Source organism: Elephantulus edwardii, unplaced genomic scaffold (assembly GCF_000299155.1).
Source record: "Elephantulus edwardii isolate Elephantulus edwardi_28Jun2011 unplaced genomic scaffold, EleEdw1.0 scaffold00018, whole genome shotgun sequence".
NCBI lineage: Eukaryota > Metazoa > Chordata > Mammalia > Macroscelidea > Macroscelididae > Elephantulus > Elephantulus edwardii.
Window position 1 is genome coordinate 4,197,970 of NW_006399768.1, and position 11,421 is coordinate 4,209,390.

Genomic DNA, 11,421 nt, shown 5'->3' on the forward strand with positions numbered 1-11,421 from the left:
AGCTGTAAGGAGACACTAGTGATTGGAACGTGGAACATGAGAAGCATGAGTGTAGGAAAATTGGACATTGTTAAGAAAGAAATGGAACGCATAAATATTGACATACTAGGTATTGGCGAAGTGAGATGGCTTGGCATGGGACATTTTGAATCAGATGATCATATGATGAAAGATGGATTACATTGGGCAAATCTGTGATCAAAAAACAATTTAAGTTCTAAAGATCAAAGATGTCAGTTTATAGATTAAGGTGCACCTGACTCATATCATTGAATTTTTTCAAATGCTTTATATGTGTGATAACTAAAGTTTCACAGTGGATAAAGATTGATTCTTTTGAATTTAAAGGGCGGTGAAGAGAACTGTATAGACAATAAATCACAAAAAAACCCAAAGTGTACATAAACAAAACATAATGTATACAACTACTATATACAAACAAATAAAAATAAATAATATAAAAACCCTCTAAACATATCTGTGTTGAAGCAAGTGTAGCCAGGGTGCTACTTGAGGCACAGATGGTAAAACTTTGTCTCATTCACTTTAGGAATATCTTCAGGAGGCACTAGTCCTTACAAATAGATATCATTCGAGGGAAAGTAAAGAGTCAGGGGAAAGGAGGAAGACTCCCAAGGATATAGATTAACTATAAGAACATGATTCAAGGGCATAGAGTGACTGCAGGGATGGGCTTGAGAATTGTGGACAGCTTGAGGATGGTGCAGGAGAGGACAAGATTTCAATCTGTTATTTATAAGATTGCTATGAATTATAATCGACAAAGTGACACCTAACAAAAACAAAGTTTTTTTTATATTTTTGGCAAAATAAAACTAGCATTTTAGATTACAAAATATAAAAATCTAGGACATAAAATTTACACCTAGCTTCATTTTGCAATTGGAATATTCATTTGTCATTAAAACTAAAATATTTGTTGTTGTTGAGTCCAATGACTTACCCCCTCCTACCAAATCCAAGGCTATAAATCATGACAAGAGGAAAGGTCCTTTCTGTCATTAAAGAACCTAGGTATTTTACTGGGTTGCTCAGGGTCAAACGTCAGTACATGGGAATACAATTGGGGAGACTTTCACTCAGAACGAACAGCCTGTGAAACCATGAGGATAGGTATGCTTATGTCTAGAGCTGTAGAGAGAGACTAGAAAGGTACCATGTCTGCGGTGACAATCACTTCTCTTCCTCAAACCTCCTTTATCCCAAAGGAGTGAGCAGCTTATCCGTGAAAGACCTCTTAGGGAAACTTTTGAGCTGAGCAGTACTTTGTACAGCTAGAGGTGGATGAATGACAAACAGAAGAGACTTTCAAAGAAAACCTTTGATATAGACAAGTTGTTAGGACAGTCAAGCACTCCACAAAAGGAACAGTAATTACTGACAACTCAGAATAACTTCCTGACTTTACGTTAATGTCACCGTGTTTGGTGGCAAGCCCATGAACCTGGGACAGGTGACTTCAACTGCAGAGACATGATGTAGATGGCTAAGCATACTTGTATCCTTTGTGTAATCATAGTACTGTCGGAGTTCTCTTGTGGGATCAACTTGGCCCATAGAATTCGCCAGTAGGGCCCTCATTTAAGCAGAAGGCAACTCTTCAGTCTGTAGTTAAGTAGTGGTGGAGATACTCAGAGCTGACCTTCCCAATGCCAAAGAGGGGACAGCAGAGGAGGCATAGCTGGAACTGACTCTTTTCCTAAGTCTGTACCATGCTGGAGAGTGTAAATAGGGAACATAAATATGCCTGTGTTTTACCTCTGACCTAGTCTCCATAACTGTTTTCTTGAATATGTAAGTATGGGAGAATTAAGATTCCTCCTCCCCCCCACCCCTCAAATCTCAGGATAAGAACTCAAACCAAGTAAGTCATGTTTTGTAAAAGTTAAATTCCACAGGATAGTCTAAAGTACTGTAAAAAAAGTAACTGTCAATGACTTCATTTTATTTGGACCCACAATCAATATACTTGGTACCATCAGGAGATCAGGAGACATATTGCACTGGGAAAATCAGCAGTCAGTGATCACTCCAGATTACTGAGGAGCAATGATGTTCATTTGAGGACTATTGAGGGCTTGATTCAGACTTTTCAATCACTTGCTATGCATCTGAGAGCTGGACAATCAATAAGAATAACAGAAAAAGAATTAATGCCTTTGAGGTGTGTGTTGAAGAAAGTTTCTGAATATCCCATGGACTGCCAAAAGAAAAAACAGATGTATTTTGGAGAAGGTGCAGCCAGATGCCCCTTGGAGAAAAGGATGGTAAAAGCTTCATCTCTAATATTCAGGCAAACTGCTAGTAAAGACTATTCCTTGGAAAGGTGGAGGGGTGATTAAGTAGAAGAACCTCAACAAGGTAAATTGACACAGTGATTATAGCAATGGGCTTCAGTGTGTCAAAGATTGTGAAATTGGCACAGGCTAGGACAGGGTTCCAGTCTATTGTTCATTGGGCCACTATGAGTCATACTAAACACAATGGCACCTAAAACCAACAATAGCATATTTAAAAGTAGAGTTTAAATGTAAAATGGGTTTAGTTGAGCTTGTGAATCGAATTACAACTGCCCAAATGCCACTTCTAACTCATCGGCAGGTATGCCCTTATAGACAGACATGGAATGAACAGGCTCACCAAGGGCACCCTAAGAGGAGAAGAGAACTGAACAAAAAATCAGGTGTGAACAAAATGAGCGGGCACAGAGCATGACAAACAACTGTGGTCCTACAAAGTGAGACAATGACGTTCTTAGGCACAGGTTCTGGAGGACCTAAATGTAAATAGGAAGTGTATAACCTTTTTTTTTCTTTTTACAAACTCTGGGGGGCAATGGTAGCTTTTAAAGGGGAAGATCCAGAATGAAAACAGAAGAGGTAAAATAGAAAGAGTGATGGACGAGTAAACACTAAGGGAGGAAAAAACCCTAAAGGAAGCAACACTTGAACGCAAATGCATTTGTGAAGAAATTTAACAAAAGATTTCTGGTTTTTTTGCTACATTGAGCAAGGAGGGAGAGATCAAATGTGACCATGAGATTTCCAATGTGGCACTGGAGAGAAAACAGCATCAATACAAAACTAAGCATGTAAGGAAGAAGACAGAAGCAAACACTGAGACTGATTCTAGACAAGGTGGATTATTTATAGCCACTTTTTCATAGGCTTAAGGAGAGTGATATCTGGGAGAGATATATACAGATTTGCTGTTCAGAATTCTAAGAACCAGTAAAAACATTTGCTAGAGTTTCTTTATCAATACATTGTGATTCATTCCTTTAAAATATAAAATATTTGTTGTGCCAGACATTGCCCTAGGTTTATACATGGTCAACAAAATGAACACAAATTCTTTCTACTTATAGCTACCAACCCTAACTATGACAGTGAGGGAGGACCCACATCATCCTATCTAAAGCAGCAGGTAAAGAGAAGTACTATGTGCAACATACGCAGCTCACTCTTGCTTATGTCAGAAAAAAATACATCAGGTGGAGAAAAAGCATTAGCGGGACCAAAATGAATAGTTTGATATCCGAAAATAAAATCGCCAACAAGGCCATAAAGTATGGTGATGAATGGGGAAACTACACTCCCAGAAATTGACCTTTCTCCCCTGATGATTGTAAATCCGTTTACTCTCATAAAGCTGTCCAGCAAATAAGAGCTGTTGCATGACAACCTCAGACATCAACCACAACCAGCACCTCTTTCCTCTGCTCTTAAAACGATAGGGTTCAGACGCTTTATCTGAAACTATCATTTTAGTTCAGGGGCATAGTGGTTTATCATAGGCTTTCTCCCAAAAAGCCAAGAAAGATGTATAATTCCCCAAAGACTCAGCCTGAATTCATATTTAGATGCAGAAGCAGTCCTTCTGAAAACAATAAAATCTTGAATTCTTTCTTACAATACAACAAAAAAGGGCAATAAGACTGTCCAACATTTGTGGAAAGAACTAAAGATGATACACATTCTGAAGTTATATATGCTTTTCCTCCATTCACTTGGTTATATTTTAGAATATAACACTTTCTATTTAAAGAGAGCTCTTTTGCTTATGAAATTCAGAGATCTTCCATAAATACTGCTTCCTTCTTCCCCAAATCTTCCCCCAAAATTTAATCACAAATTTATGATACTACATAATGAGTCAATATATCATTAAAATATAAATCTATTGCATGCTGTGAAGACAAATGTCATCTTTGGCCTAAAGAAAGTGATAAATTCTATCAATTATTTGTCAAGAGCTCACTGTGTACCTTGGGAAAGGACATTATACTTGGTCAATTAGAGTGTCAGACAATGAAACAGAAAGACCTTCAGTGAGACCTCTTGAAAAACTGGCTGCTACAATGGGCACAAACAACAACTGTGAGTATGGATGGTGCAAGACCAGGCAGTGTTTCGTTCTGCTGTACCTACGGCACTATGCACTGGAACTGACTCATTGGCTCCAAGCATAAAAATCTATGTTTCAGGCAGAAATACCTGTTTCAAGCATCCATGCATTATGAATCACAGTATTAGACCTTTCCAATAGTTCAAGTAACTCTTTGTAATATTATGTCAACATGGGACACTAAGTTCATAGGAGACAGCATTGGTAAAAACAGTTGGCATCAAATCCATTCTGACCATAGTGATCCCACACGTGTCTGACTAGAGCTGTGCTCCATCAGGTTTTCAATGACTCTCAGGTTACCAGGCCTTTCTTCTAAAAAGCATCTGGGCAAGCTCTCCTGTTAGATGTGATAAGCCTTGAGATGCTAGAACAGTGCCTGTTGTAAATGTGATGCAAACAACATTAGTTTAAAGTCAGTACTTTCCCACAACAACTCTGGAAATGGTTTCCAGTGTTTTCCTTCTCTTTTTGTTCTGTATAAATATTATTTTAATTGCTGAACATTTTTTCTCCATTCTATTTTTATTTTATATTGGTTTGCATACAAACCTAATATACATTGGGTATCATGCATGTACATTGCATTTCACACATTTCTGCAGTCACATTGTGGTTCAATCACTCATGAACATTGTGTTTTATAAATCAATCACCATTATTTTATTCCTACTATTACCTTGTCACTGCAGGTCTCCATTGAATCTTTCCTAATACCTTCACCCAGCCTCCTCCACCCATCCAACTCTGCTATCCTACTGATTTTCTCCTTTCCCCACTCTCTACCTCCCTGTGCCCTACCGTTCCTCATTTGGACTTTTATCCACATTTTACTAGTTATCCTTCTATTTTTACACTAATGATCTTATGCAATATTTGTCCTTATGTGACTGAGTTAGTTCACTCAGCATAATTCTGTCTAGATTCCCCAATGTTATACAGTATTTTACAAAATTGTTGCTCCTTAGTCCTGCATAGTATTCCATGGAATGTATCATAATTTTTCAATCTGTTAGTCTGTTGATGAAATTTGAACTGTTTCTATTTCATTGCTGTTGTGAATACTGTGGCTATGAAGATGGGTGTACAAATCTCTGCTTGTGTCTCAGTTTTGTTTTCCTTGAGGTATATTCCCAGCAGTGCAATAGTTGGGCCATATGGGATTTCTATGTTTAGCTTTTTATGGAAACATCAAATTGCCTTGTAAAGAGGTTGCACTGTTTTGCAGTATTGGCACAAGCAATGCACGAGAGTTCCAATCTTTCATCCTATCTTCTCAACATCAAGTGATTTTGCTTGCTTATTTGTCTCAGATATTCCTTGAAGCTTTCTCCAAGGTTCAGCTCAGCTATGACCTGTAGATCAATTATTATTTGATGCATTCTACTACGCAAAATTAAACTTATAATTGACTCAGGCATCTCCAAGCAAAAAGGACAATTAGTCATAGTTCCTGGGCCACCCAGGGAGGAACATTTTACACTACTTCTCTGTGAAGTACTCTGAAATGATCTATGTAGTAAAAATGATTACTTGCATGACTGTCCTTGGTAGATATGTTCATGATAATTAACTATCATCCTTAATTGCTGTTGTTGTTGTTGTTAGGTGCCATGGAGCTGAGTACAACTCATAGCAACCCTGTGAATAAAAGATCTGAACTCAGTTCTATCCTGTGCCATTTTCACACTTCCTGACACATATTGCAGCAGTCACTACATCAGTCCACCTGGTTGAGGGTCTTCCTTTCCTTCACTGACCTTCCACCCTTCCCAGCATCATGTCCTTCTCCAAGGAATAGCACCTCCCAGCAACATGCCCAGTGAGGCGAAGTCTCATCATTCCTGTTTCCAAAGAGCACTTCAGCTGCACCATCTCAAAGACATATTTTTTTGTTCTCTTGGCCATCCATGAGATGTTCAGTGCTCTTCTCCAACACCACAACTCAAAGGCATCAATTATTTTCTTGGTATCCTTATCATTGTCCAGCTCTCAGATGAATATTATGTAATTGGAACGACTATGGCCTGAATCAAACCACTTTACTCTTCAAAGTGGCATTGCTACTCCTCAATAATTTAGAAAGGTCTCTAAACTGCAGATTTTCCTGGTGTAATGTGTCTCCTTATTTCCCGACTGCTGGTATTAAGGGCGTTAATTGTGGATCCAAGCAAGATGAAGTTGTTGACAGTTTTAATCTCTTCTCCATCCATCATGATGGTTCAGTGGTAAAAATCTTTGTTTTCCTAACACTGAGATGCAATCCATAGTGAAGACTGCATTCCTTGATTTTCTATAGCAAGTGCTTCAAGCCCTCCTCACTTTCAGCAAGTAAGGTTGTGTCATCTGCATAATGCAGGTTATTGATGAGTCTTCATTTAATCATGATGCCACATTCCTTCTCGTAGAGTCCAGCTTCTTGGATAATTTTCTCAGCATAAGTATGGTGAGAGAATACAACCCTGGTGGACTCCCTTACCAACTCCAAACCATGCAGTGCTCCCTTGTTCCACTCACACACCAATCTCCTAGTCCAGGTATAGATTCAGCATGAGTGCAATCAAGTGCTCTGAGATGTACATTCTTCTCAATGTCAGCAACAACTCGTTATGATCCAAACAGTCAAATAAATAAATTGAATAGTCAATAAATAGTCATTAGAAAAGAAATTAAATGGAAATTATTTTCTATTTCCCATTTTTTCAGCACATTTTTGGTTACTTTTCCCTCATATCTAGATCACCTTTGTAGCTTATATTGTTATTTAGCATTTATACAGTTTTATATAGTTTTTTTTTGTTTGCTTTATTTTTTAAAAAGCATTTGAGAAACAAAAGACCTGGTGAGTCTTCTTTGTGGGCAAGAGGGAATCATAATTGTGTTGTAATCATCATTCCCATTAGGACTGAACATTTTGCTGCCTTCTCAGCGCTACTGGAGTCCCAGAAAGTGGAAAGCTTGCTCAGACAAAATGGGTCCCTGCTGCTCCAAAATTAAGCTACTGAAATTCAAGCAAATTAAAACATTTTTAGCACTCCGTAATCTCAATAACCAAAAATGCAACTCTAGGGAGAGGGATCCAGCCAGGCTGACCACTTTGTAAGTCTGCCTTCTGGGACTCTAATCAGATAATGAAGCTGTGAGCACCTGGAGAGGTCGGGTTCATTTTCTGGAATTAGCTTCTTACTATGAGATGTGTAACGCATAGTGACACTGTGCTTGAGGCCTCTGCTATTTCATTTCCATTCTAATAACCCTTGTTTCTAAGAGTTCATCGCAGGAATTCCATCTCCAATTGCAGTTCTTATCCAAGAATATGTCTCCTTTTTGCTACTATTTGAGCAAGAAAAAAAAAAATAGTTCCACTTGATATTTTGTAAACTCAAAAATGGTCAAAGGCCAATAGAAGTTTTTATGCTCTAACTCCGTACAGTGGTCACTTGTGGTTGCTGTGAGGCTGAACACTGTGACACTGATGTGTCAAATGTGTTAATGGTTGGCTACCCAATGTGGACAGAGAGTGGGGTGGAGCTCCTCGATTAAAACAAGCTTGGAAGGAGGAGTGGAATCCACTTCCGTAATAGCTTGCCTCCAGAAACCCTACGAACCTGGAGAGAGGACGAAAGGCACCCAAGCCTTGAGGTCTCTCCTTCATAGGGTCACTATGAGTCACCTGCGACTCGACAGCACTTAACAACAACAACAACAACTCTGAAAATAGAGTAAAGAAATGCAATGTCACGGTTCTAAACTTTAAAAGTATTATTTTCTGCCTTAAAAGTCTACAATTAGAACTTCTCTTATCACCAGTGTTGGCTCAGACTCATAGCAGTTCTTCCACAAAGTTTCCCAGGCTGTAAATAAGATGGGAGGAGATAGTCCATCTTTCTTCCAGGGAGCTACTGATAGATTAGAACTGCCAGAGAAGCAGGACTTTGAGTTAATGGCAAATCTCTACGGACCACACCATAGAGCTTTTCCTGTCCTTGTTTAAACAGTACCAAAACTAATACAGGATCCACTAATAACAAATGGGATAAATTTAGCACCATTTAGCTTACAGTTTGTTTGGCTGTGTGCTGTGAATGCTCCTGTGTGGAAATAAAACTCCTGATAATATCTCACTGGGTGATAGTTAGAAAATGCTTGTGGTGACTTTTTTCTTTTTCAAAAAAATTATTATTCATTTTAATGAAAATTTACAGAGATTTTGGATTTCCATTCATTCACTGTTGCACTCTTCTCCCTGCCCAGTCCTCCCATCCAGTTCATTATTCCTTTTGAAAAGTAAAAGAAAAATTCTTTCATTATTATACAATCCATCCCCCCAAGTCCACTCCTCTATGCAGCCTTTATTCTGGACTCATGTCATAACAATAATACTTAATCATATATACATTTTAAACAGGTCTCTCATCTGTTTCAATGTAGTATACATAATTTATCCCATCTTTCTCAGTCTCCACCCATCCCCTATGTCAGTCCCATTTAACAACAGTGGCACTATGCAATATTTGTCCTTTTGTGTCTGAGATAGTTCACTCAGCATAATATCCTCCAGGGTAATCCATTTTGAATAATATTTCATGAGTTCCTTTTTTTCAATACAGCATAGTATTTCATTGTGTGAATATACCACAGCTTCTCTATCCATTAATTTGTTGATGGCCACTTAGGTTGTTTCCAACTCTTTGCTATTGTGAACAAAGCCACGATAAACATGGGTGTGCATATATCTGTTTGGGTGGCAGTTATGGTTTATTTGGGATATTATTCCATGTAGTGGAATTGCTGGGTCAAATGGTATTTCTATTTGCAACTTTTTGAGAGAGAGCCATACTGCCTTCCATAGTGGTGGCACCATTTTACATTCCCACCAACAGTGAATAAGGGTTCCAGTTTCTCCACAACCTTGCCACCATTTGATTTTGCTGTTCTGTTTTTTTTTTTCTGAAGTATTTTTATTTGTTCATTTAACAGTATAACACACAAAAAATTACATTCTATATCCACATACAACTCTTTTCTTTCTCATTTACAATCGCAAGGTTACCAATTCCAGAGGAACTGATGCAATCTCTGTGTGGAACTCTTTCAGTAGTTTACTCCAATCCATTTCTTCGTTTATACTCTAAAACATCTTCATTGTGTTGTTTGATTAGATAGCCCCACAAGAAGGCTGAAGCTCCCAAGGTCAGTCCAACTTTCACCCAATTAGGTTTGCTATTTCGTGGCTCATGAAGGTAAAACTTGGACCTCGCTGAAAGGCTGCTCGGGAGCCAGGCCAGGGTCAACAGCCGAGAGAAGGAGCTCAACATCACAGATGGCGCCATCTTGCTGGCCGCGCTCCGCCTCTTCCCTGTTCTGTTAATTTTTGCTATTCTTACTGGGGTGAGATGATATCTCATAGTTGTTTTGATTTACATCTCTCTTAGAGCTAGGGATTTTGAATATTTCTTCATGTATTTATTGGTCATCTGAATGTCTTCTTTGGTGAAGTGTCTGTTCATATCCTGTGCCCATTTTTCAATTGGGTTGCATACCTTTCTCTTGTTGTGGAGCTCGAGTATTTTATAAATTCTAGATATAAGTCTTTTATTTGACATGTCATTACCAAATACTTTTTCCCAGTCTGTGGGTTCCATTTTTACCCTGTTGGAGAAGTTTTTGGATGTGCATAGGGATTTGATTCCTAGAAAGTTCCATAATCACATACAATTATAACCACATTTGCTATTTATCAGATTTGTGATGGCAGGAGGCACCATTGCTTTTATTGGCAATAAAACAATTGTAGCCTTCAGATTGTCCATCTTATCCTCGGATATCTTCACAATATGGTCCTGTAACTGCCTCTCACATAGTCTTCACTCTACAGCACCCCTAAAGTTTGCTTCTCTTTCTCTTGCTCTCACTTGCTTTATCTATGCTCTATGGACCTATTGGAGAAGCCACATTGCTACCACTACTCACAGCACATACTTCTTATCACAGCAGCATCTCAGGAAGAGCAACGCATCAGTCTTCAAAGTGGAAGAACTTGACTGGATTCTGCACAGACTTATTAAGGAGCTCTGCTGTTTTAGTTCCTACATGCTGTGCTGCTAACCAAAAGGCCAGTGTTTCTGCAGTAATTCAAACCCACCAGCTGTACTTGGGGGGAAAGATGGACAGTTGCTTCCCATTCAGATCTACAGCGTGCTAGAAAGTCACTATAAATAGAATTTGAATGATGTCAAATTCTGAGTTGTGGTTTTATTTTGTTTTGATTATTTTTTTGAAAAAAAAATTTATGAAACCTACCGGTATCAGTTCCAACTCATGGGAAGCCTCAACTGGTTTTCCAAGAGTATTTACAGAGAAGACTGCACATCTTTTTTTTTTTTTATGAGCATCTGCTGGGTTCAAACCTCTGAATTTTTTGTGCTACTGGTCCGACACATAACACACTACACTACCCTGTACTGGGCTGCCAACCAAAAGGGTAGTCATTCTAATCTACCACTCAGCAAAAGATAAATAAGACTAGCTTAGATTTATAGCCTTGGAAATCTGATGGAGTTGTTGTGTGCTGACTGACGAGTTGCTGCGACTCATAGCGACCCTATGTACAAAAGCCCTAAAATCTGCTCTATCCTGTGCCAATCGCAGTCTCTGACACACCCATCCCGATTACCCCAGTCACTGAATTAATTCACCTTCTAGAGGGCCTTCCCCTCCTGCGCCTGCCTTCCACCCTCCCAAGCATGATATCCTTCTCTAAAGACCAGTCTCTCCTTACAACATGACAAAAGTATGTGGCACAAAGCCTCATAATCCTTGCCTCCAAGGAGCCGCCCACTTTAACCCTCTCCAAGACGAATCTGTTTGTTTTCTTAGCAGTCCATGGTCCTCAATACTATTCTCCAACACCAAAGCTCAAAGGCATCAATTCTCTTCCATCCTGCCTAGTCATTGTCCAACTCTCTGATGCATAACAAGTGATTGCAAAGA

At 38.9% G+C, this 11,421-nt stretch overlaps 1 protein-coding gene and 1 pseudogene across 1 annotated transcript in view; one reads left to right on the forward strand and one right to left on the reverse strand.

Annotated features, from left to right (window-relative positions):
* The window catches only part of GALNTL6 (UDP-N-acetyl-alpha-D-galactosamine:polypeptide N-acetylgalactosaminyltransferase-like 6), a 2,113,891-nt gene that overhangs the window by 1,929,860 nt on the left and 172,610 nt on the right, over positions 1–11,421 (forward strand). The window lies entirely within an intron of this gene.
* LOC102844405 lies at positions 9,531–9,761 on the reverse strand (annotated as a pseudogene).